We start from the raw sequence: 25,078 nt of genomic DNA, 5'->3' as shown, positions 1-25,078 counted from the left end.
AGGAAAGAAGGCATACTTCAATAATTATAAATGTATCAACTCAACGGTGATATGTATACACGACTCCTAAAGTGCATTACCAATTGAAATATTCCTTTTCCTAAAATAGCAGGCAACCCAAACAATTCGGCGGTTGGGTTGGTTGCAAATTCGAAAGGCGTTGAACTAAACCTCTATTTTGTCAGAAATATATCAGTGTGGCAAACTGCAAATAAGGGAGAAATAAAAAAACTTTCTTATGGTAAATTCTAGTTCAAAGTTCATAGCACTTGCTTTTGGACGTGATGCTTTGTTTGTTTATTTCAGGGAACAGAAACGTTCTGGCGTCTAAGAAATTATATCATATAATATTGCAAGTTTGCAAGTGGATGTATTTACATTGCAATTTGTGGTAATAAAGATTGTAAAAGGAACTTTAATTTCTTTATCCTGGGGGCTCCTTCATCAAGTCTTAGGGACTCCTTATATCTCGTAGCCCCCCCCCCCCGAATATCGATATCGAAAATGTGGAATCATATATTCATGTCAATATATTTTAGATATCGAATGTTGATATATAATAATATAGATATCGACGATAACGTTATCGACATAACATAGGCCTATGTCCGAGAAGTGATGCTTGAAATATATTGGAAACAACAATTAAATTCTAAATAAATTCTCCATTTCCGTATTCAAAGTTGAGGGGGAAGAACGTGAACCCGAATAGAAAGTTTAAGAAAGAAAATGTTAAGATAAAAGTAGGTTTTCCGTTTCCCCTTGAATACAAAACTATTAAGAGAAAACTATTACTGTAATTTACCTTTTTCTTCCGTTTGCGATTGTTATCACAAATCGGAGACAGTACACATACTTTACACAGTATACCAATACACTATAACTTTTCACAACCAAGCAAGCCGGAAGATGAATTTCCTGTGATATTAAAGTAGAATGTTCTACAAAATAGTCATAATTCATTGGCCATATTTCTATTAGAATTTTCATACGAACTAAGAGCAACAAGACTAAAAGAATTATGCATTTACCTGATATTTTCATTTGTTAATATAAGTCCCCTACCCTGGGCTAACTCTGGCTACCGCGGTTTCAGGTAATCAACCCTTGACAGTTTGTTAAAAGATATTAAACTGTTAATGTTTTTTTCTTCGTTACAAAAACACTTCTAGTGACTCTATTCATGGTGAATTACTGAACTTAAACATTTACAATTATTGAAAAAAGTATAATTATTTATAAACATTAAAAGGTGTTACAGTTCAGTAGAATGCAGCAGTAGATGGAAGTGAATGAAAATAATGTTTGTTTGTTGAGATGTGCAAACTGAATGTGAATAATAAGTGTTTATTCACGCATTCTCTTCTCGAGAGGCGGATCTACGATGGACTTCTAGGGGCTCGGTGGTTATTAATACTCCTACTTAGAGCTACTTTTAAGAGCTCCACACTCTGGAATGGGTTTTGGAGAAGAGTGGAAGAGAAAGTATGTGTGACTAAAAACTCATTATTCACATTCTCTTCCACTCTTAGTGTTATCTAGGAACACCAACAATGTACTATCAATTGCATTAGGTTTGACTGTTAGTGCTTCCTGGGGGGCTAACTTCACGTTTGTCCTTCAAAGTTTTTATTTGCTTCTAGTGTCCAAACTATTGCAGCACTAGTGTTAAGAGTAACTGCTCTAGGAAGCACTAACGAAAAAAGATATCATTAGCTGTTTTGAATTTGTCGGGAATTTGTCCCAGTGAAATACATTCCATATATTTATGGGAGTTTCGTAACCATTGGTGACACTTTGACCTAACCTCACTCCACCTCACGCTCAAAAACGAACTTCTACCTGAACTCACGAACTCATTTCGACTTCAAGCTCACACAACCTCACGCTCACTTCACCAGTCTGACCTCACGCTCAAATAACCAGCCTGACCTCACGCTCACTCAACCTCACGTTCGCATCACTAGTCTGACCTCACGCACGCTCAACCACAGGCTTACATCACCAGCCTTATCTCACGCTCACTTCGTGAGGCTGAAATTGAGTGAGTTTCGAACTCGTGAGCGCCAATAGCGTGAGTTTGGACATCTGTGTAAGATATAAGTGCGCATATCTATAATATTAGTAAAGCAAAACCAAACCATTAGTGTTTCCTGGAAGCACTAACGATGCACTAACGATTCCACCAGGTTTTATTGTTAGTGTTTCCTGGGGGTCTAACGTGAAGTTGCACTCCAGAAGTTTTTTGCTTCTAGCGTCCAAACTTTTGCAGCAATAATGTTTCGACTTGTTGTTTTGAGAAGTACAAACAAAGCACTAGCAATTGCACTAACAAGGTCATTTGCGCTTTTGAATTTGGCGGCAATTTGAGCCAATTAAAATTCATCATGTATTCCTTATGGGAATTTCGAGATATATAACTGGCCATAGCCACACTAATTGTGAAGCACCAACGAAACTATCATCGTTTTCTAAAAGCACTAACGATGCACTAACGATTGCACTAGGTTTAATCATCAGTGCTTTCTGGGGGGTCTAACGTGAAGTTGGCCCCCCAAAGTTTTTTGCCTCTAGGGTCTAAACTATTAAAGCACTAACGTCGGGAGTTGGTGTTCTATGGAGCACATAAGAAGCGCTAACGATTGCACTAGAAGGAAGCTTAAGCGCTTTTGAATTTAGCGGGAATTTTGAACCAATTAAAAATTCCCCATGTATTCCTAATGGGAATTTCGTACCATACAACTGGCCAGAGCCACACTAATTTTAAAGCACTAACGAAACTCTTAGTGTTTTCTGAAAACACTAACGATTGCGCTAGGTTTAGTTGTTAGTGCTTTCTGGGGGTGCTAACGTGAAGTTGGCCCGCCCAAAGTTTTTTGCTTCTAGAGTCCAAACTATTAAAGCACTAATGTTGGGAGTTGGTGTTCTAAAAAGCACTAAGCACTAACGATTGCACTATAAGAGATCATTGGTGCTTCAATGGGAGGGGGGCAGGTTCTCGGACGTTCCAAAAAACTAGATTGAACAGGGTACTAGAAACATCATTTGTATTTAATAAACTTATTGCTTCCGTTTTCTCACGCAGCAGGTCATCTTTTCTATGAAAAGTTTGAACATCACTATACTCTGCCGATGCAAGCCATGGCGGCTAATACGGTATCAGAGGATTACAAGAAATTAACAACTCAAGGAAAATTCACAATTCACAGAAAAAGAGGCCTTCTTGAGCGAAGATCCAAGTGATATGATTATCGAACAATGCTTAATGTAGGCCACAAAAATTTCTCAGGGCGCAAATAACTCAACGTCAGACACAACGTTAGCAAGATTCCCAAATACTGTTACGATAACAGAGGTTCTACAGGACCTTTGTTGGCAAAAGTTTATCATTAGAGAGACAAGTTGAGCTAATACCACCTTCCTTGTGAGATAATATCTCAATGCGCAAGAATGTCCTTTCGACTGCAGTGAATATTGCAAAGTCTCTATTGTTATGTGTTTTAAAACCCACACGTAGAAGGAAGAGGCGTTCTACACTCAATGGTGTGGAGTAAAAATGGTAACTCAATTCTGCGTTAAGTACGAAATAAATAATGTTAAACTCTATTTTCACCTTATATGTTATGGATATAAATTACAATTAGACATGGATAATGCTGAAAGAGGAAAAAGAGCTTTCTGGAAATATCTGTCACGATCGAATTTAATGCTGCCATAAAGCCACGACAATTGAATCACAGTACTTGCGAAACTTGGAGATCTATACTAGAAGGCTTCAAATGATGCAAACACTTTTCGAAGGACGAAAGGTAGCTGTATATGGACAAGAAAAATGGAAGAAACTAGAAACAGGAAAACTGTATCTGTTGATGGGTGTGATTCTGATCCATTAAGAATCTGGGTAGAAGACTTCATGAGCAGTTGCTAATTTTCACATTCCCCTATTCAAACTTTCACATAGCTAATTTTCACATAGCCTTTCACATTTTCACAATCGCAGAACTGAAAGTAAATACTTCGAATGTATTAAATTTAAAAAGACCTTATCGTCATTAAAAGATTGATTTTATCTTTTTTATGATGCAACAGGCTGTGTCACGACCTCAGCAAAGTGAATAGTTTGCAGCCTTCAAGTTCCTTGAATTAGAAGAAGTGTGAAAGTTGGACAGAGTGTTCAACCAACCTAATATGAATCCTCACAAAGTGGTAACGTAAGAAATTCCTTTTTCGCCTGTATGGAGATGGAAAAATGCCGTCCTTGGAATAAGCCATATCAGTTATAACATGGAAGTAGTTACAAAGCTTCAATGGAATCATTTCGGAGGTAGCTCCAGTTCCAGGAGCGAAATGGTCTAAGCATGAACTTAATCGAAACAGGTTGTGTGTGAAAGAAAATATGCGAATTCCAGGGACCCACACAGCTACCATCAGCTGCAACCGGATAATCTTACTTACCTGTAGATAAATAGTGACTGCAAGATAGGATTGTGAACGCACCACATGTTAGTGTAAAAGATCCGATATGAAGTATTCAATATTTTATGCATTCTGCCAAGGGAGTTCGTGTAGAAATGGGAGATCGGAAGACAATCTGATATAGATGATAACAATAACAGCTGTGATTGTCATTGAAAACGGCTTAATTGTTGATCCAATGTGTTATGATTATTATTTTGTGATATCGTCCCCGCCTTATAGACCTAACAAAATGAGGATGAAGACGATCTTTATGTAAATCTAAAATAAAGTATAAAAAGAAGGTATAAAACATGAATTTTACATATTTTGGGATTCTTTTACACGAGCGGATTTGGTACCGGAAGAGGAAGTAAAACCTTAGCAGGACAAATCTAACGAGTTAAACCAATTCATTTAGATATAGCATTCGCATACGACAGTACCATTCAATTGACGTTTATAACAATTGTTTTTTGTTTGATTGTTTATATGTTAAGATGTTCTACAGCAAACGATTGACTCCAATGAATCTGCCATCTGCAAGGATACTAAAAATTGTGTAGGTACCGTTTAGTTTTGAAATCTCCTAAAATGAAGCAAAGTTTAACGATAATAAAAAAACGATGTTTCGATATGCGGTACAAACAAAGATTCCATGTAAATTTTTATCCAAAAGGGTGCGAAAGAATGAAAGCACTAGTACACATAATCCCTGTTGCTTTCAACTTATTGCCCTAGGTTTTATACGACATAACGACAATCAAAGCGTACTGCTCAGCATCTTGTTCATTTGCGACTGTACCATGCTGGATTTCAGTCAAAAAGCCACGAAGCTTAATAGTTTTCCGTAACATTTATGGTCGTAAGCTTGTAAAACAGTCACATGCAGGATATTGGCATGAAACTCTATTAGCATATTTTTAGGTAATTAAGTACGAGAATACCTTGTAGACCCAGGCACGCTTCTCTTGGCTGTGAAACAAGTCCGGCCGATGAATTTATAAAGCTAGCGGTTTAAAAAACGGATTCGCGATTGAAAGTAGTTATACAGGCTTGGTAGAACAGGTGTAGAACACAGATATCAACAAAATTATCAATTGACAGAATTTGTTTTGATATTTAGGTCACATTGCGAGATTTTCAGTTAAGTACACCTGAACCTAGGTACGCAACAAAAGATACTTCGGCGTCCGATTCATTGTTGAAATTCTTTACTAGCTCTAAGCCAATAGGAATTAAGTAATACATGGCGACGTCCATTGCGGTTTTCTAAATTTCACAAAATTTTTAGACAGACATAGGCCTCCATAAGCCCTTTAGCTTTACCGGACACCACGAAATAGAACCCTCGAATTATTGGCACGCCTATTGCACCCTGAACCACTAATTAAAAGTCGAAAATTCCCATCCATCCTCAATATTATTTCTTTAATCACCGCATCACTTAGAGATCGTTTTCAACTCTAATTATTATCTTTTTGGTACACTATAGAATGCTATTATAATGCTGTGAAATTTAGAAGTCAGCAGTGGACACCGAGATCTATTCCCTAATTCCTAATGGCTTAAAGCTAGTAAAAAAAAGTCAACAATGAATCCGAAAGCGTAAAATCTTGTGCTGTGTACCTAGGTGTTAAGACGAAGCAATAGTGCTTTTAGAGCTTTCTAACTCCCATTATACAATGGCATACCATGTAAAAATCTGTGGATTTACTTCTGCCTTTATAGGACGAGGGTATCACAGACGTATAGCTTTGTAAACGAACAGCGGTTTGTTTTAGGTGGACCCTTGGAATTGAAAAATGTTGGGATAGCAAATGTAAAAAACAAGTATTAATTTATCAATGATAATCACGCAATAGCTATACTACCCGTCTATATTCAACTACAAAATTATTTGAGTGTTTCTGCTTAAGAAATCTACTTAGGACTCATATCGCTCTCACCTATTTCTTAATTGTTATTCTGACACCCATTACACTTTCACCTGGTTCTTGTTCTTTAGCCTGATGAAAACTTTTTAATCCAGCGAATTGTTTTCTTACGGATATATTATTTATAGAAAGTCTCCTGTGTATTAACACTCAAGGCTATTAAATAGGTATTTAATTAGCGTCCTTGATGCTCACTAAGGTTTACATACTTATTTGTGTAGGATTCACTAGGTTCCGGTCTATCATTAATTATATTTTCCCGATTGTATCCTGTAAAACTTGCTATGGAACCCATGATATTCTAACCTCAAAGGAGCAGCCTTACTTTGGGCCTGAGACCGGTTATCTGATCGATGAGCGAAAAAAAGTTTCGATTTTAGGTTCTTCTGAGATCTTCTCTTACTCCAATTGATATGGTAATCGATCAGTGTTTAATGAAGGCCACGAAATTTTCAGGAGGATTAACTCAACGTCAGATATATCGTTAGCATGATTAATAAATCATTACAAAAACTGTTACGATAACAAAAGTTGTAAAGTACTTTTGAGGAGACACTTTGTATCTCAGCGGCACTTTGAGCTAATGCCACCTTCCATGTGTGATAATATCTCATTGCCCAAGAAACTCAATTCACCTGCGCTCAAAGTAAACGAGTCTTTGTTGTACTGAAAATTAGAACTCACAAGTAGAAAGAAGCATTCTTCTACAAGCAGTGTTGTAGACGAAAAATGGCAAGTAAAATCTGCTTTAAGCACACTGCGTATATAAATTATGTTAAGCACTTTTTTCAACTTATATTTTAAGAATATTATGTTAATTAGACACGGAAATGACGATAGATTAAATAAAATTAACATTCGGGAAGAATTGCAACGATCGAATTTAAGTCTGCCATTGAAGCAACAACAATTCAGTCACGGTTCTTGACAAACTTGGAGATAAATACTAGACGGCTTCAAATGATCAAGAAGTTTTCGAAGGATAAAGGTAGCTGTAATCGGAAAGGAATAATGGAAGAAATTACAGACGGGATGTAGATCATTAGTATGATATGGAAAGATTAATTGATTAACCCACAGTTTGGTTCCTTTCTGATGACCAGTGTTACTAAGTTGGTAGCGAACACAGACCTAACAAAACCGTAAATAATTTCCACCTAACCCTCTAAGGGAAGATCTCAAAGGAAACTAAAATCGATTCTGTATTTGTCTCTTCGATTAGATCACGGGTCTCAGTCCCAAAGTAAGGCTGCTTCGAAACTTAGGATATAGTGGGTCCCATATCAAGTTTTTATTATTAAGCATTCGTGAAAATATTATTAATGATAGACGGGAACCTAGTGAATCTTACAAAACTCTGTATGTAAGCCGTAGTAAGCTGAAGGATACTAATTAAGTGGATACTTGATAGCCTCGAGTATTAACGCACAGGAGAATTTCTATAAATATTGTATCCGTAAGAACACAAATCTTTGGATTAAATCATATCGCTCAAAAAGACATCTTTTTCCGCGAATTATGAAGGTTTCTTGAGTTGTTAATTTTTGGCAATCATCTGATACCGTATTTGCCTCCAGGGCTTCCATCTGTTGAGTATAGTAAATTTTTCATAGAAAAGAAGAACAGCTGCTCGAGAAAACGGAAGCCTTAATTTAATAGCTTTCAAATAAAGTTTCCACTTTCCTGCTCTATCTAGTCCCTTTGGATGAATTGCAATACGATTATTACCTTCTCTATACCCACTAGCCAAAGTTGGCCGGTTCGGATTAGGTCACCGTAATAATTTTTAGGTTACCTAATATGGTTTTTGTCATGGAGTTTCATTTTTTGTAAATGTGGCATATTAATTTCCTCATCCAGACATTGTTCAATAAGATCCAAGATCCTAGAATTAGGCATTTCCTCCGAGGATTATAAATGTTTCCATAAACACATGAAAGCGTCGCTTGGGCTTATAGTTTATAGTTTGATTGTTCATATTTTAACTGCAGATGATTGCAAAGACACTTAAAATTATGTAACTGCCGTTTAGTTTTCGACTCTCCTACACGGAAGTAAATTTTAACACATTTAATAAAGAACGAAGTTTGGATTTTCCATACATGCAAAGACCCCATGATCATTTTTATCTAAGACTGGGTCGTAAGAATGAAAGCTCTACTACACGTCTTTCACAATTGGATTCAACTTATTGCAACAGTATTTATACGACATAAGGATTATCAATCCTTACTGCTAAGCACCAGTTTCTTTTGCGACTGTTCCAAGCAACTTTTCAAATGGAAGCCCACGAAGCTTAACCCTTTTCTGTAACACTTATACTAGACTTATGGTGGTAAGCTTGTAAAGGATTTAAAAGCAGGTTATTGACCTGAAGATCTAGTAGGGGATTCTTAGGAAAATAGGTGCGTGATTATCTTGTAGAACAAGGCCCGCTTCTCTTAGCCTGTGAGACAAGTCCGGCCGATGAATTAATAAAGCACTGATTCGCGATACAAAGAAGTTCTACAGCAGGCCTGCCCATGAATTGGCTCCCGGAGCCGAAGCGTGAGCGACAACGAGCGGAGATAAGAACAGGTGAGCACAGGTGTTGGAAGCTCCGCCCCTTCCACTGCATCCGATAAGTGTTGCCAACCACACATGATGGTAAAAAACCTACGGCCAAGCCTGGTCACAAATTCGCACGATGTTGAAGCATTGAGCAGACGCAAGCGTGAAATGTGCAGGTGTGCTCTCCCCCTCCCCATTTCGAAAGCAGTGACGCGAAAACACTGCAGGAAATAAAATTGGTACGTTTTTTGATCGAGGAAGACGCATGATAGAGGTTACAGTTAGCGTTGAAGTAACTAACAAATGAAAAAGAAAGAAAGAAAGAAAGAAACTAATATTAAACATGTCAGCTTACAGACGTAAAAACGACTGCAAAAATCGGAAACGAATTGTTTCAGGCCTTTTTTTAGCTTGCTTACACAATTCGTGAGATTGTATTACATTAGCACTCGGTCTGTAACTTGTCATTTGCTTCACGTTTGCTAAGTTGTGAACGCCTTTCGTTGCTAGATTGATAGCAGAACGACGGGAGGTTGAAAATAATAATAATAATAATAATAATAATAATAATAATAATAATAATAATAATAATGCGAATTATTATTATTTCATTATTATTATTATTATTATTATTATTATTATTATTATTATTATTATTAGTAGTAGTAGTAGTAGTAGTAGTAGTAGTAGTAGTAGTAGTAGTAGTAGTATTCGGACCAAAGACGGATGAAAATGGGGATTGGACGAAATTCATAACGAGGAATTGCATAGTTTATACCGCTCACTTAACATTGTTAGGGTCATTAAGTGTAGAAGGCTCAGGTGGCCATTCCGTGTAGCCAGAATGGAAGAAATTGGAAACGCTTTCATAATTTTAACTGAGAACCCAATTGGAAGAAGACCACAAGAAAGACCTAGACGTAGATGGGAAGACAATATTAAGATGGATCTTGCAGAAATAAGAGTACAGAGTAGAAACTGGATCCAGGTGGCTAAGGACAGAAGTTAGTGGGAATATGTTGTAAACGCCGAAATTGAACCTTCGGGTTCCATAGGCCATAGAGTTAGGTAGATATTATTATCTAAAAGAAATGTTCAAATGTTGTTAAGAGACAATTACACAGAAGAACTGAGTTCCGACCAAACACTAATTTGCCGGAAGGAAATTCCAGTGCAGTCCAGCCCACTTTAAGCGTTATCCGTGCAATCCACGTTTCATGTTCAAGACATTGGGAATAATTGTTCGTATCATTCAGTTGGAACGTTCCCTTCCAAGTTTACGCTGTTACAGTAGGCCTACAACATCGTGACTTTCAAAACCAGTCAGTAACTATCGAAGAAAGACAAGCGTGTAGCTTCAGTCGTTGATATGATTTAACATTCTTTTTCACTTTTAACAAGCTACCGGTAAGCAACCAGCCAGGGACAATATATTTTTCCTTATTAAAAAGACACTCCTTGTTAAAAAAAAAAAAAAAAAAACTAATGGTATCCACTAATGGTCACTCTTAAAAATGGAAAATCTCTTTGGCTCTCTTAATATTTTGTTTGATTCTTTGCGATCAAAGTAACATTAAAAGTGGAAAAAATGAAATGAAATCTTTGGGTTTTACGTCCCACGCTTATACCGGTTAGGCTAAAGGAGACGGTGATGATGAGTAATGAATGGAATGAAGAAAGTGGGAGGAAATGGGAGAACCCCGAGAAAACCCACGCACACGGTGTTTGTCCACCGCAAAGTTCACTTGGCGGGGGCTGGGATCGAACCCGGGACCCAAAGCACCAGATGTGAACGTTCTACCACTGAGCCACCGCGGCCCCACTTTAAAAGTGGAGTAAGAAATACTATTCTTCCTATTGATAGTATAATAGTGGCTTCTAATCTCCACAACCAACCCCTTGCTAAGCCTATTCGTACACACATACATGCATAAGCTAATTTTCTGGAGATAATACTTACAAGGAAGAGTCACGGAGTGGATCCGCTGAGATCCGAACGAGACAATTATGTTTGCATTTGATAAGTCATAACTAGATGAATCCCAAAGTTATACGTGCCACCGAGCGGAATATCGTGAGTTACAACATATTTTGTAATGTAAGAACTACAAAAAAATTACCTGGCAGAATAGTTTGAACCGAGTCATTTGTTCGGAAACGGTTGGGAAAGTGGAAAACTCGGACAATACGTATTCCATCATTTCCAAGTACACACCTTTTTCGGTTAAAAAGTTTGCCCCAGGGTCCTTGCAGGGACCCAGACGGGGTCCAACTCAAAATTTTCAAATGGCAAGGGGTATTAAGTAGCACATCGTTTGAAAGCTGTTGTAAAATGAAAAAAAATGCAGCAAGTCTCGACTCTCTACGACAACCCTGTGAAAAATGGCGGAGGGTCAAAGTGTAAACAAAAACTTAATTGAAAAGTCCATAGTCACCCCTATAAATCTTAAACGGTGAGACAAATGTGAAAACAGGAAAGGAAGTGTGGCACTATTTTCAAAGTACAACGATTTAAGTGAAAAGTCTTGTCCCAGGGTCCCAGATGGGGTCCAACTAAAAAGTTTCAAACGGTAAGAGAGGTAGAACATCGTTTGAAAGCTCTTGTTAAGTGAAAGAAGATGGAGGACATCTCGACTTTCTACGACTACCCTGTCCAAAATTGCGGCGGGTCAAAATGTAAACAAAAGCTTAATTGAAAATCTATGGCCACCTTGAATCCAGGATGGTTGCTTAAAACCTATATCGAAAGGATAAGCATACCAAACTGATGAAGCTAGGGAAGCTAAATTTGGCATTAATGTTGATTAGTAGGTGACGAAATGTTGCGGAATGTTTAAAAACGCAACATCTTGAGTTCAAAATGCCGCACTATGTATCGAACGCATGTCCAGCTCACACCACTAGTGTGGTATTTACGTTTATGGTTAACAGTAGGTATCCACAAAATATTAAAGAGTATAATCTGTAATCCAATATGGTTGTCAGCGTAAAAAATGAGTTCGTATATAAATATGTTATTTCTTGGAATACTGTGACCAAACCAACAAAGTTTGACGCAGCTCGATGTACTAAAATGACTTACACATGATTTAGTACTACTTGCCAATCTTGTAAATGAATCTTATATATATATATATACATATATATATATATTTGGTATTGCTTGAAGTATTGCGATCAAACCAACGTATGCCATGCAAATGTAACCATCACGAATACGTTGCAATAGAGCCCCAACCTACTGGCCCCAGCAAGTCCTTTATGCATGAACTATGTATGACAAAATTAGAAAAAAATATTCGAAGGTATTCAACTTTAGTTTAGCAGTATGAGTAGGAAGTCAGAGTTGTGTGATCATCGCATATTCGTTATATTCAAGTAAATGATGTCGAGAAAACCGTGACGAAGGTGCATTAAGAACAAAACGTATGTGTTGTTACCGAATGAAATAATAGTTGAAGGGAATCAAAATTCACTTGCAAGATCTTGCAAACGATTAGATACTTTACCCCTCTTGCCATTTGAAACTTTTCAGTTGAACCTCACCTGGGACCCTGTGGGGACCCTGGAACAAGACGTTTTAACTTAAATTGTTATACTTTGAAACTAATGCCACACTCCCTTTCCTATTTTCACATTTGTCTCACCGTTTAAGATTTATAGAGGTGACCATGGACTTTTCAATTAAGTTTTTGTTTACACTTTGACCCTCCGCCATTTTTCACAGGGTCGTCGTAGAGAGTCGAGACGCTGCATTTTCTTTCATTTTACAACAGCTTTCAAACGATTTGCTACTTAACACTCCTTGCCATTTGAAAATTTTGAGTTGGACCCCGTCTGGGACCCTGGAGGACCCTGGGGCAAACTTTTTTATCCAAAAAAGTGTGTACTTGGAAATGATGGGATACGTATTGTCCGACTTTTCCACTTACAAAACCGTTTCCGAACAAATGACTCGGTTCAAACTATTCTGCCAGGTAATTTTTTGTAGTTCTTACATTACAAAATATGTTGTAACTCACGATATTCCACCCGGTGGCACGTATAACTTTGGGATTCATCTAGTTACAAGATATCAAATGCAAACGTAATTGTCTCGTTCAGATCTAAGCGGAGCCACTGCGTGACACTTCCTTGTTAGATAATTACAAACAAGTGCTGCAGTATTTTTTTTCGTATCAACAGATTATCTCTTTTCCTAAAAACGAAACAACATACCCACACTCGGATTAAGAACTTGATAATATATATATATATATATATATATATATATATATATATATATATATATATATATATATATATATATATATATAATATTGAAAACTGCTTTTCCATTGGGCAAACTGGCAAATTTTTATAAATGTAAGCGATGGTTTGCTTCCACCACATCCTTCTTTAACAAAAGGAAAGAAAAAAGAAGAAAAGGAACGTACATAGTTCATCATTTGATTGCTGTTATCAGTTTGTGTTGTCTATAGTTAACGGTACCACATTGTAAAAAACACTATACACTAAATGGCAATCAGTTACCATACATACTTTTTTTTTATTTGGTAAGCTAGTGATTACCGCCAAGGTTGACAACACTTCCGCTCCTCTAAGGACAAAACCCGAAGATTCACGAAGCACGAACAACGGTATTTGCTCGTAGAATGCTCGTGAGCGTTCACGAGGAGAGTTTCCACTATCTGCTCGCCGTGGCCAGGGCTGTTCTACAGGATTGGTAGAAGAGGTGTGGATCAGAGACATCAACAAAATTATCAGGTGACAGAATTTTTTGGTACTTCGGTTACATTGGGAGATTTTCAGTCAAGTACTCCTGAAAGATATAAAACTTTGTAGGCTCGCATCCCATATCTAGAGCCACAAGCCCTGAATATCCACCGTTGGGAATAGTGTTCGAGAACTTGCTCGTCCTAGTGGCCAAATTAAGTAGTACAGACTGCGATAAAATTTTGATTAGCCTGAAAGATAAACTTGCGTTAATAAACAATATCGAGGCGTTTTTTGCAACCATGACTTATCAAAATCCTATATGGATAGCGCTACGTATCTCTCACACTAATCTTTAGTCTATAGAATCTTAAAGTCTTTCTGCCTCGCATGGTTAATCATCTGTAGTATTCTGTTTAGGTTTCGCTGCATATAGCGGAATATCATGGGAAACTGCCTAAAGTACATTCCTTACTAGAGCCGTTAACATTAGGAAGAAGTAAGTCGAAATACACATATATGTGCTTAGAGGTCAGACCTGCATATATGTGTCAACTGTTTCCAGAAAACATTAAAAAGACATTAAACAGAAATTAAAAAGACACCGAAATCTTCATATATCATTTTACTAAAAGGAGATGTCCAGATAGGAGTTGCTGTTTTACCAAAACGAATGCAAGCAGTTAGTAATATTTGATAAAAAGCTTAATGAGATATTTTTTTTCAATTGCAACTCACAAGCTGTAATAGACTAAAATCTGTTGAATTATGGCCTTCATATGGTAAAAAAATTAAGATTTATGTACAAGGCTGCCCACTGTGGCTTTCTGCAGAAATAATAGTAACACTATTTAAAGATATCACGATGCATTTAGATAAAAATATAATAGCAGTATATGACGAGTTCCGTCATGATACTTGCATTAGAACTAATGGAATCAGTTTGCATGCAGTACAACCGACGCTAGACGGTGGATTGAAATGGAAAAAGTATGGCAGCTCATACTGTCATACTGACTTGCAAATTCGAAATATTCGAGTTTAAAACCAGTGACGTGTGGAACAAGAAGTCTAGCTGTGAAAGACTGAATATCACAGTGAGCTCATAAGGTGTAGTAAAGAGAAAGCGCGTAAAATGATGGACAAGTTGGTGGGTTTCGCGATAGGGTACCCCGCGCTGTGAAGCTTTTCGTAATATGCATCTGCAACACAAGAAATTACCGTAAAAAGAGAACCTTAGCAGAGATGTCACTTGACTTCATTGTAATAGTATTATACAATATCTAAAAACAGATATTAATTAGATATTAAATCGATCACTAAGTGGTGCGGTGAGTAAAGAAATAATTAAGAAAATGGACGGGGTGTTTTGATTTTTAATTACCGGTTTAGTGTGCAACAAGTGTCCAATAATTTGAGGGTTTTATTTCGAGGTGTCCAGTAACTTATGAAGGCTTAAGTCCTTCTTACAATGCTGTGAAAATCAGAAATCAGCAGTGGACATAAACGTGTAAATTTTAATTCGTATTAGCTTAGAGCTATTAATAAAATTCAACAATGAATCGGAATCCGCAGTATCTTGTGTTGTGTACGTAGGTCTTGAAAACGAAGCAGTAGTGCTTTTATAGCTCACTTTAATAAGACGAGCGTATCACAATCATATAGTTTTGGGTACATTCAGAGGTTCGTTTTAGGTAGGCCCTTGGGGTGTAAAATGTTGTGATACCAAACGTAAAAAACATAAGTGTTAATTTATCAATGATAATCAAGCAATTGCTATACTTCCCGTTTAAAACTCTACAATACTTTTTGAGAGTGCTTCCTGCTGAACAAATCTACTTAACACCCATAACGCACTCACCTTCTAGATCGTTAGAATGATAGAAACTGTTTAATCCAAAGAGTTGTGTTCTTACGGATATATAAAACAAAGTCTCCTGTAAACACACGAGTCTATCAAATATGTATTTAATTAGCGTCATTGCTGCTCATTAGAACTTACATAGAGTTGTGTAGGATTCACTAGGTTCCGGCCTATCATTATATTTATTTTCCCGATTGCATAATGAAAAACTTGCTATGGGACCCATTATATTCTATCCTCCGAAGCAGCCTAACCGGTGATCTGATCGATGAAGCAAAAAGAGAATAGATTTTAGGTTATTTTGATATCTTCCGTTAGACGGTTAGGTGGAAAATGTTAAAGGTATAGTCTGTCCAGTGTTCGGTACAACCTTAGTAACACTCGACATCACAAAGTAACCAATCAGTGGGCTAATCAAATAATCTTTCCATATAAGCTCACTGTACGCTTTGATTAGTAACTAAATGCTACAAATTTCAATGGCAGAAAAAGTCATTTATTTCACATGTCTCTTTTTGAAAATTCTACATATCCAATTAATTTAATGCAACAGTAATATTATTCACGGTAGCATTGTCTTGATAAGAATATCGTATCTCATTTTTTCATTCTGTCATCCACTTTCTCTCTAATGCTATACTCTCATTTTCTTGGTGTTTCAATGCTGTCCTGATCCTCACTCGCATCTCGCGTCTCGATTTCCTATACTCAAACAACGTTTGGATAGCTATTCATCTTGTGAGAGGTTCGCCACAACGATTGTGTAATGCTGAGATACATACCTCTCCTTTTCATATAAGCAGTGTATTATCTCTTTATTTTTTATTACTTCAACATCAAATACTAATGCTATATATTCTACTCTTACGCATACAGTAAATAAGCACAAGAAAAATTAACAAATCACCTGTGTAATCACATTAGTTCTGCCTTTGTACAGGAAAGGTCTCAAATCATACGTGCAGCTCAAGATATTTCTCAACTGTCACAAGTTGTAGCCTTATGAGGTGTCCACTTAAGTATTTTCTAGACATGATTGTATACATTATGTCAGGAAATGGTAGAGAAGAACTTTCGGGTATCCTATGCACTATGACAACAGTAATGGAAATTTTGAATATCCATGCCTACTCAACATCATTGAGAACTAACTTTGTCTGGACTAGAACATTGTCTGGATGAGGAAATCAATATGCAACATTTACAAGAAAATGAAATTGCATGACAAAAACTCTATTAGGAGACCTCAAAATTATGACGCTGAATTTATCCGAACTGTAAACTGTGGCTGCAGTATATAGAGAAGGTCATAATCGTATTGCAATTCATCCAAAGGGACTAGATTGAACAGGGGACTAGAAACTTTATTTGAATGCTATTAAATTAATGCTTCCGTTTTCTCACACAGCTGGTCATTTTTTCTATGAAAAATTTTCACATCACTATACTCAACAAATCAAGCCCTGGAGGCAAATACGGTATCAGAAGATTAAGAAATTAAGAACTCAAGGAACTTGCACAATTCGGCCACGAAATTTTCGGGAGGACTAACTCAACGTCAGACACAACGTTAGCAAGATTAAAAAATCATTCCAAAATACTGTTACGATAACAGAAGTTCTAAAGTAATTTTGAGGAGACACTTAGTCATATCAGGGGCACGGTGTGCTAATGCTAGCTTTCTTGTGTGATAATATCTCATTTAACAAGAATGTCAATTCTACTGCTTCTGAATATAGCAGATTCTTTATTGTACTGAGATTAAAAACCCAAACTTAGAACTAAGAGTTCTTCTACACGCAATGGTGTAGACGAAAACTGGCAAGTAAAATCTGCGTTAAGTACAGCACATATATAAATTATGTTAAGCGCTATTTTCACCTTATATCTTATGGATATATACAGGGTGCGGCACGTAAAACTGGCCCGTCGTAATATGCTGGTATATTGTGTTTTTGGCAACACTTAAATAATCTTCCTTCGTACCAAGAGATGGAGAGTCGAGTTCGGGTCGACTTATGTGACATGCAGCAGTCACGTGCAGCCGCAGCTAGTGAAACTTGTCGAAACCAGTTGAGAAGAAGGCCACGTTATGTTAAGCCGGATGAGTGTCAGTGTGTGATAATGCTGTATTCGATACCCGAGCGTGTTGCCAATGTTGAAGGGTTCATTCTCACTGGATCTTTTGTGAAAACAAAGAGTTTGTTTCGGGAGAAATTTCCAGGACGTTCTGTGCCAGCAAAAAGCACCATTCAGGAATTGATTGAAAAATGGCGGCGTAAAGGGTCGATTCAAAATGTTCCCAGGAACAGACGACCATCTGTCTGCACACCTGAATTAAAGATGCAGGTGGAGGAAATAATGAAGAAGTCCTCGAAACTCAACCAGGAGATTGAGTAGTCATATTCAATACATGAAATTTCATTTCTGTGGTGTAGTTAATCATATCCAATAAATTACATTTCATTTTGTGTACACTTTACGGCCGGTTTTACATGCCGCACCCTGTATTACAATTAGACACGGAAAGTGACGAAAGATAAAAAATAACCAGACTACATGCACTTCAACTAACCATACATAGTAATATTTGATAAGAAACGTAGTGAGATTAGGATTTCTCAATTGCAAATCACATGCTTAATAGACTAAAATCTAGTGAATTATGACCTTCGTATAGCAGAAAAACTAACATTTATCTACAAGGTTGCCGACTGTGGGATTGTACAGAAATAATGGTATTACTAATTATAGATATCACGATGCATTTAGATAAAAAGATAAAAACAGTAGGTGTCGAGATCCGCCATGATACTTGCATTAGAACGAGTGGAAACGGTTTACATGCAGCACAACCAACGAGAGCGGGCGGGTTGAAATGGGGAAAGTACAGCAGCTCATATTTCTCTTAGGACTTGAAAATTTGAAATATTCGTGTTTACACCTTGTGACGTGCGGAACAAAAAGTCTTTATCTGAGAAAGAATGAATAGCACGGTTAGCACATAACGTATAGTAAAGAGAAAGAGCGTAAAAATGATGGACAAGTTGATGGGTCACTTGCGATAGGACAAGATACCATGAACTTGTGAAGCTTTCTGTAATATGCATCCACTACGTGAAAAACCGCCTTGAATTGAAAAAAAATAGCACAGATGTCACTTGACTTTTTGTAAAAGTGTTCTGCAATTTCTGAAAAGAGATATTAAAAAGAGATTAAATTGATCTCTAAGTGATGCGGTGATTAAAGAAATAATTTTGAGGTTGGACTTGGATGTTCGATTTTTAATTAATGGTTAATGGTGCAACAGGCGCGCCTATAATTCGAGGGTTCCACTATGCGGCGCAACAGTATTTCGGAATCAAGGATTAATTTTGCTAACGTTGTGTCTGACGTTGAGTTAATCCCCGAGAAAATTTCGTGCCCTTAATTAAGAACTGTTCAATAATCATATCATTGGAACTTCGCACAAGAAGGACTCATTCTCTACGAATTGTGAATGTTCCTAGAGTTGTCTGATAATACCTCTATGCAGAAGAATGTCAATCTTCGTGCGCTTAATATAGCAGATTCTTTGTTGTACTGAGATTTAAAACCCACACTTAGAACTAAGAGTTCTTCTACACCCAATGGTGTAGACGAAAAATGGCAAGTAAAATCTGCGTTAAGGACAGTAAGTATATAAATTATGTTAAGCACTATTTTAAACTTATATCATATGGATATATATTACAATTAGGCACGGAAATTGGAAAACCAGGCTGAATGCACTACAACTAACCATACATGGTATATTTGATAAGAAGCGTAGTGAGATTAGGGTTTTTCAATTGTAAATCACATGCTGTAATAGACTAAAATTTGGTGAACTATGACCTTCGTATGGCAGAAGATCTAACATTTATCTACAAGATCGCCGACTCTGGGTTTGTGCAGAAATAATGGTATTACTAATCGTAAATAACAGGATACATTTAGATAAAAAGATAATAACAGTACGTGTTGAGATCCTTAACGATACTTGCAAGAGAACGAATGGAAACGGTTTGCATGCAGTACAACAGACGAGAGCAGGCGGGTTCAAATGGGAAAAGTACGACAGCTGATATTCCTCTTAGGACTTGCAAATTCGAAATATCCCTGTGACGTGCGGAACAAGTAGTCTTTAGCTGAGTAAGAATGAATATCACGGTGAGGTCAAGAGGTATAGTAAAGAGAAAGAGCGTTAAAATCATGGACAAGTTGATAGGTCACTTGCGATAGGACAAGCAAACTCGAGCTACTGAAACTTTTTGTAATATGTATTCACTACGTGAGAAACGGCCTTAAATTGTGATAAATAGCACAGATGTCATTTGACTCTTTGTAAAACTGTTGTGCAATTTCTGAAAAGAGATATTAAAAAAAATTAAATCGATCTCTAAGTGATTTTTAATTAGTGGTTTAGAGTGAAACAGGCGCGCCAATAATTCTAGGCTTACACTATTTAGCGTAACAGTATTTGGGAATCAAGGATTAATTTTAAAAACGATGGGTCCGACGTTGAGTTAATCCCCGAAAAAATTTCGTGCCCTTAATTACTCACTGTTCGATAATCTAATGAATTGGAACTTCGCTCAAGAAGGTCTCTTTTTCTGCGAATTGTGAATGTTCCGTGAGTTGTTAATTTTCATAGAAAAGACGACCAGCTGCGTGAGAAAACGGAAGCATTAATTTAATTGCCTTCAAATTAGGTTCTTGTCCCCTGTTCAATCTAGTCACTTACGATTGGAATACGATTATGACCTTTTCTATATACTGAAACCAAAGTTAAAGGTTCGGGAAATGTCACCGTCCTAATTTTGAGATTTCCTAATCTTGTTTTGGTTAAGCAGTTTCATTTTCTTGTAAATATTGCATTATATTTTGTCATCCAGTCGTTGTTGAATAACATATCAGATCCTAGTATTGTCATCTCCTCCGACGGTTCCAGAGTCTACATTTAGAGGGCGCCGAGCGTAGTCTAGAAGAGAGTTCTCAATGATCTTGAGTAGGCAAGGTCATTCAGCTTTTTCACTAAAGTTGTCATAGTGTACAGGATACACCAACGTTCTTCTATACCATTTCCTGTCATAGTGCATTCAATCGTGCCTAGAAATTACTTAACTGCAAACCACCTAAAGGGGGTGAAACTTTGGACCGTTCAGAAATTTATTCAGCTGAGGTACGATTTGAACACCCTACCAGTAAATTGGATGATCTAGTATAATAACGCATGCGGATTGTATACTTTTCTTGCAGTTATTTACTGTATGAAGAAGAGTAGAATATAAAGTATTAGTACATGATGTTGAAATATTACAGAAAGACTGATGCAGTACACTGCTTATATCAAAAGAGGAGCTTCTTTATCTCACCATTACACAATCGTTTTGCCAAGGCTTTCACAAGATGAATAGCTATCCAAAGCTTGTTTGGGAATAGGAAATCGAGACGTGACACGCGAGTGAAGACTTGATTAAATCTTCCGAGTAAGACGGCATTGATACACTAAGAACATGAGTGTATAGCATTAGAGGGAAAGTGGATGTAAGAGTGAAGAAATGTGATACGATATTCTTATCACGACATTGCTACCGTGATATAACTTTACTTTTACTTTCAAGAACTTGGATATTGAGAATTTTCAGCAACAGACATCTGAAATAAATAACCTTTACTTCTCTATGAAATGTGTGGCACTTAGTTGCTAATCAAAGCATACAATGAGATTATATGAAGATATTATTCAATTAGCCCACAGTTTGTTTGCTTTGTGATGACCAGTATTACATATTTGGTAGCGAACACAGAACTACCGTATATATTTTTTACCTAAAAGTCTAAGGGGAGATCTCAAATGAACCTAAAATCGATTTTATATTTGTTTCATCGATCAGATCACCGGTCTCAGTCTCAAAGAAAGGATGTTTTGGTAGTTAGAATGTAATGGGTTCCATATCAAGTTTTTATCATTATGCAATAGAGAAAATATTATTAATGATAGTCCGGAACCGATTGAATCCTACACAGCTCAATATGTAAGATCTAGTAAGTAGAAGGAAGTTAATTAAATGCATTAAGTTTGGTGATTTTGGAAATTTTTTCGGACAATAAATAGTATATCCAAGATTTTTGTAGGCTTATTTGCAAATAGTTGAGGCTTATTTGCAAGTAGGCTTAGTGCCTCCTGAGTGAAAAGCAGCTTGGTTCAGTCGCAAAGGAAGAAAATGCTGAGCAGTACGTATTGATTGTCCTTAGGTCATATAAATCCTAAGGCAATAAGTTGAAAGCAACAGGGATCTACGTGTAATAGAGCTTTCTTTCTTACGCCCCCCTTGGATAAAAATGTACATGGAGTCTTTGCGTGTACCGCATATCGAAGCATCGTTCTTTATTAAGAGAGTTAAAGTTTGCTTCTTTTTAGGAGATTCTAAAACTAAACGGTAGCGAGGCGAAAGGAGTGTTAGGAAATGAGGATGGCGTTTGTTGTTCCCTAGATACCTACACTCTTAAGAATAAAATGAATTAAGTGTATTCTCATAATTTGTCATATTTAAATTGAAATGTGGGTCAATTTAGACGGGCCAAAGGAAAGTTTAAGCTGAAGTAAATATTTGTTGGTCTGTATTTGTCTATATATAAAGAATTTATTTATGGAGCGAAAATGTCGTAAATGGTCAGATATTTACAATAGAAAACTGGTTATTCAGTAAGAGAAGGAACTGTTTCAAATGTGAAGCAAACAATTTCTATTTGTTAATAACTTTGATATTTAAAATTAAATGAATAATAACTATATTGTAACAAATTGTAGCATATTTATCCTTGAAAAACGAATCTCCTCGGTAGAACGAAAGGAGTATTTTTAAGGTAAAGAACATTCTTGCTGATCGGTAGTGTCCGACATATTTCAGAATCTAATGTAAGAATGCAATTGTCGTTAAGTGTCAGATACACAATTAAAAAGCGAGTCCATTGAATAGAGTAAAAGAGTGCTTCGAAGGTGATGCAGACTGTTGTTGGTTCCTCTGATATCATTATTGAAAGTATATATTCTGCAGTTAGATTTAAGTGACTTCTTTATTCATTTTTTCATTTCATCATTTTTTCATTTTTTCATTTCATTTTAATCATTTCATTAATCATTTAACTAGCTAACCAGATTTTGGAGTGACCTGAGTGACGCCAGTCACATTGCTTTTGCAGTTCCTTATATGTACTCTCTGGTGTCCGAGTTATCGCAATGTCCCGTGCATCGTAGCCAGTGGACTAGAATTTACATAAATTATTTTCCACATTCTGTTTGTCAATACATACAGGTGAGTTAACTGAGTGATTATTAGATTGAACTACGAACACTCTTCAGTTGACCACTGCATTGTTTGCCGCCACCGCGCTCGTTTCGTCGGGAATTAAATCTGACTGTGTTAAGGGGCAAATGCTATTTGTCGGCGAAGGACGTTTTCTTAGCCCCCAACTAGTGACGTCTCTTTTTCAAATACTTTATGCGTACCTGTCAGTTATATACGTGCCCTCCAACTAGTATTCTACCTTCGAGACTATTTTATTGGCTGAACATTCATCTTAACTCTTCAGGATTGTTTGGGGCAGCAACTGGAGTTCTACGTGGGACTATCCAAGCAATTTTTCCCCCGGTGCTAATCCGCAATTCTCCAATCCAATTCTCGTTATTTAGACTTTCGAGCGATTTGTATACAATTTGTAACCTCTTCTTGGCGAGGTCCGTCATCATGCTATTCAGGGAAGTTAAGGTCTAAGGGGAATACTTACTGGCAGCACCACCGAGAAGAGAAATCTTAACAGTAGCCCGAACCCAAGTAGATTACAAACAAATGCCCGCCCGAACACACAACTCAAAATGGTTATAAATTGTCAGATATTTACAATTATAAGGGAAAGGACTGGAAAATGCAGTACACTCTTGGTAATCGTTTGTTACTTATTTACCTAAAAATGAAATGAATTGCCGTAAAGAATAATGTAAAATAACAGATTTGTCGTAATTTAACAGACATTTACAATTCCAATATATAGGACCAAAACATTGTTTAAAAATAACTTAGACTCTTGCTAATGATTAGTTACTGAGATATTTATCAATACAGTGAAACAAAGCACTTGTCGCAAATTGCCAGGAATTTACGGTTGAAAATGACTGTATGCAGAAGGACACATGTCCTTCATCGTATAAGCATACCAGGTATAACAAAGAAGTAGTTACAAAGCTTCAATATGGCCACCTTTTCCCCTACTAGCACGGCAGGTGTGCAGCATTCAATTCGGATGTACCTCCAAGTCCAAAAGCGAAATGGTCTAAGCATGAACCCAATCGAATGAGGTTGGTGTATGAAAGAGGATATGCGAATTCCTTGACCCACACAGCTAACATCGGTTCCAGCCGGAAAAGCTTACCTGTAGATAAGGACTGATTGCTAGATAGGATTGTGAACGAGCCACATGTAAGTGTAGAAGAGCCAATATGAAGTAAACAATTTTTTCTGCATTCTATCAAGAAAGTTCATGTACAGATGGCGGATCGGAAGATAATCTAATATAGATGATGACGAACAACAGCTGTAGAGAGCCAATATGTCATTGACAACGGCTTAACACTTTCGATCCGAGGGAGTTTTTAAATCATTAAATCTCTGTGTCCGGCACAAAATAAAGGTTATTATAAAAAATATCTGCCTAATTTTTTATTCGAAACTTTTGCCACTTTGGGACATGAAAGTAGAGATAGCGATCTATCAGAAGGAAAAGTATCATGTACTTGCTGGTTTTGTGTCCCACGCTGCAACAGGCCTCTTTGATAGATATTTTTCAACTTTATCAGACACTGAATGATCACAGACTCTCTTGGGCTATGAGACAAGTCCGGCCGATGAATTATTAAAGTTAGCGGTGTAAATCATAAGCCTGATACACAAGCCTGATGTTACACAAAGCTGATAGAACAGGTGTACAACAGAGACGTGCACAAAGTAATCAAATGACCGATTTATTTATTTATTTATTTATTTATTTATTTATTTATTTATTTTTTTTTTTGTACTTCGATTGGGAGATTTTCAGTTAAGACAACCTGAAAGATATATAACCGAGGCTGACTTTCTACATCTTGGAGCAGAAGCCTGAATTTCCTCACTTAGTAATACTGTTCGAGTTCTTGCTCGTTTCGATGCTCAAAGAAAGTAATAGATACTGCTATTAACTTTCGATTAGCCTGAAAGTTAAACTTGCGTCTATAAAAAATTTCGAGGCGTCTTATGCAACCTTGACTCACTTCATCAACATGCTACATGGATAACGTTACGTATCTATCACACTAATCTTCAGGCTATAGAACCTTAAACTCTTTCTGACTCGCACGGTTTATCTTGCACTACAGACTACCATCAGAGCCCTGCAAACCCAGGCCCGAAGACGGCCCTGCCCGATCCGAATGGATCTGAATTCTGTGCGCGGCTCGACCCGTCCCGCCCCGAATCTCGAGCCCGGCTCTAACCGTGCA

The sequence above is a fragment of the Thermobia domestica genome, chromosome 1 (genome assembly GCF_964235325.1).
Source record: "Thermobia domestica chromosome 1, izTheDome1.hap1.1, whole genome shotgun sequence".
In the NCBI taxonomy this organism is placed as follows: domain Eukaryota; kingdom Metazoa; phylum Arthropoda; class Insecta; order Zygentoma; family Lepismatidae; genus Thermobia; species Thermobia domestica.
This window is presented reverse-complemented; position numbering follows the sequence as displayed.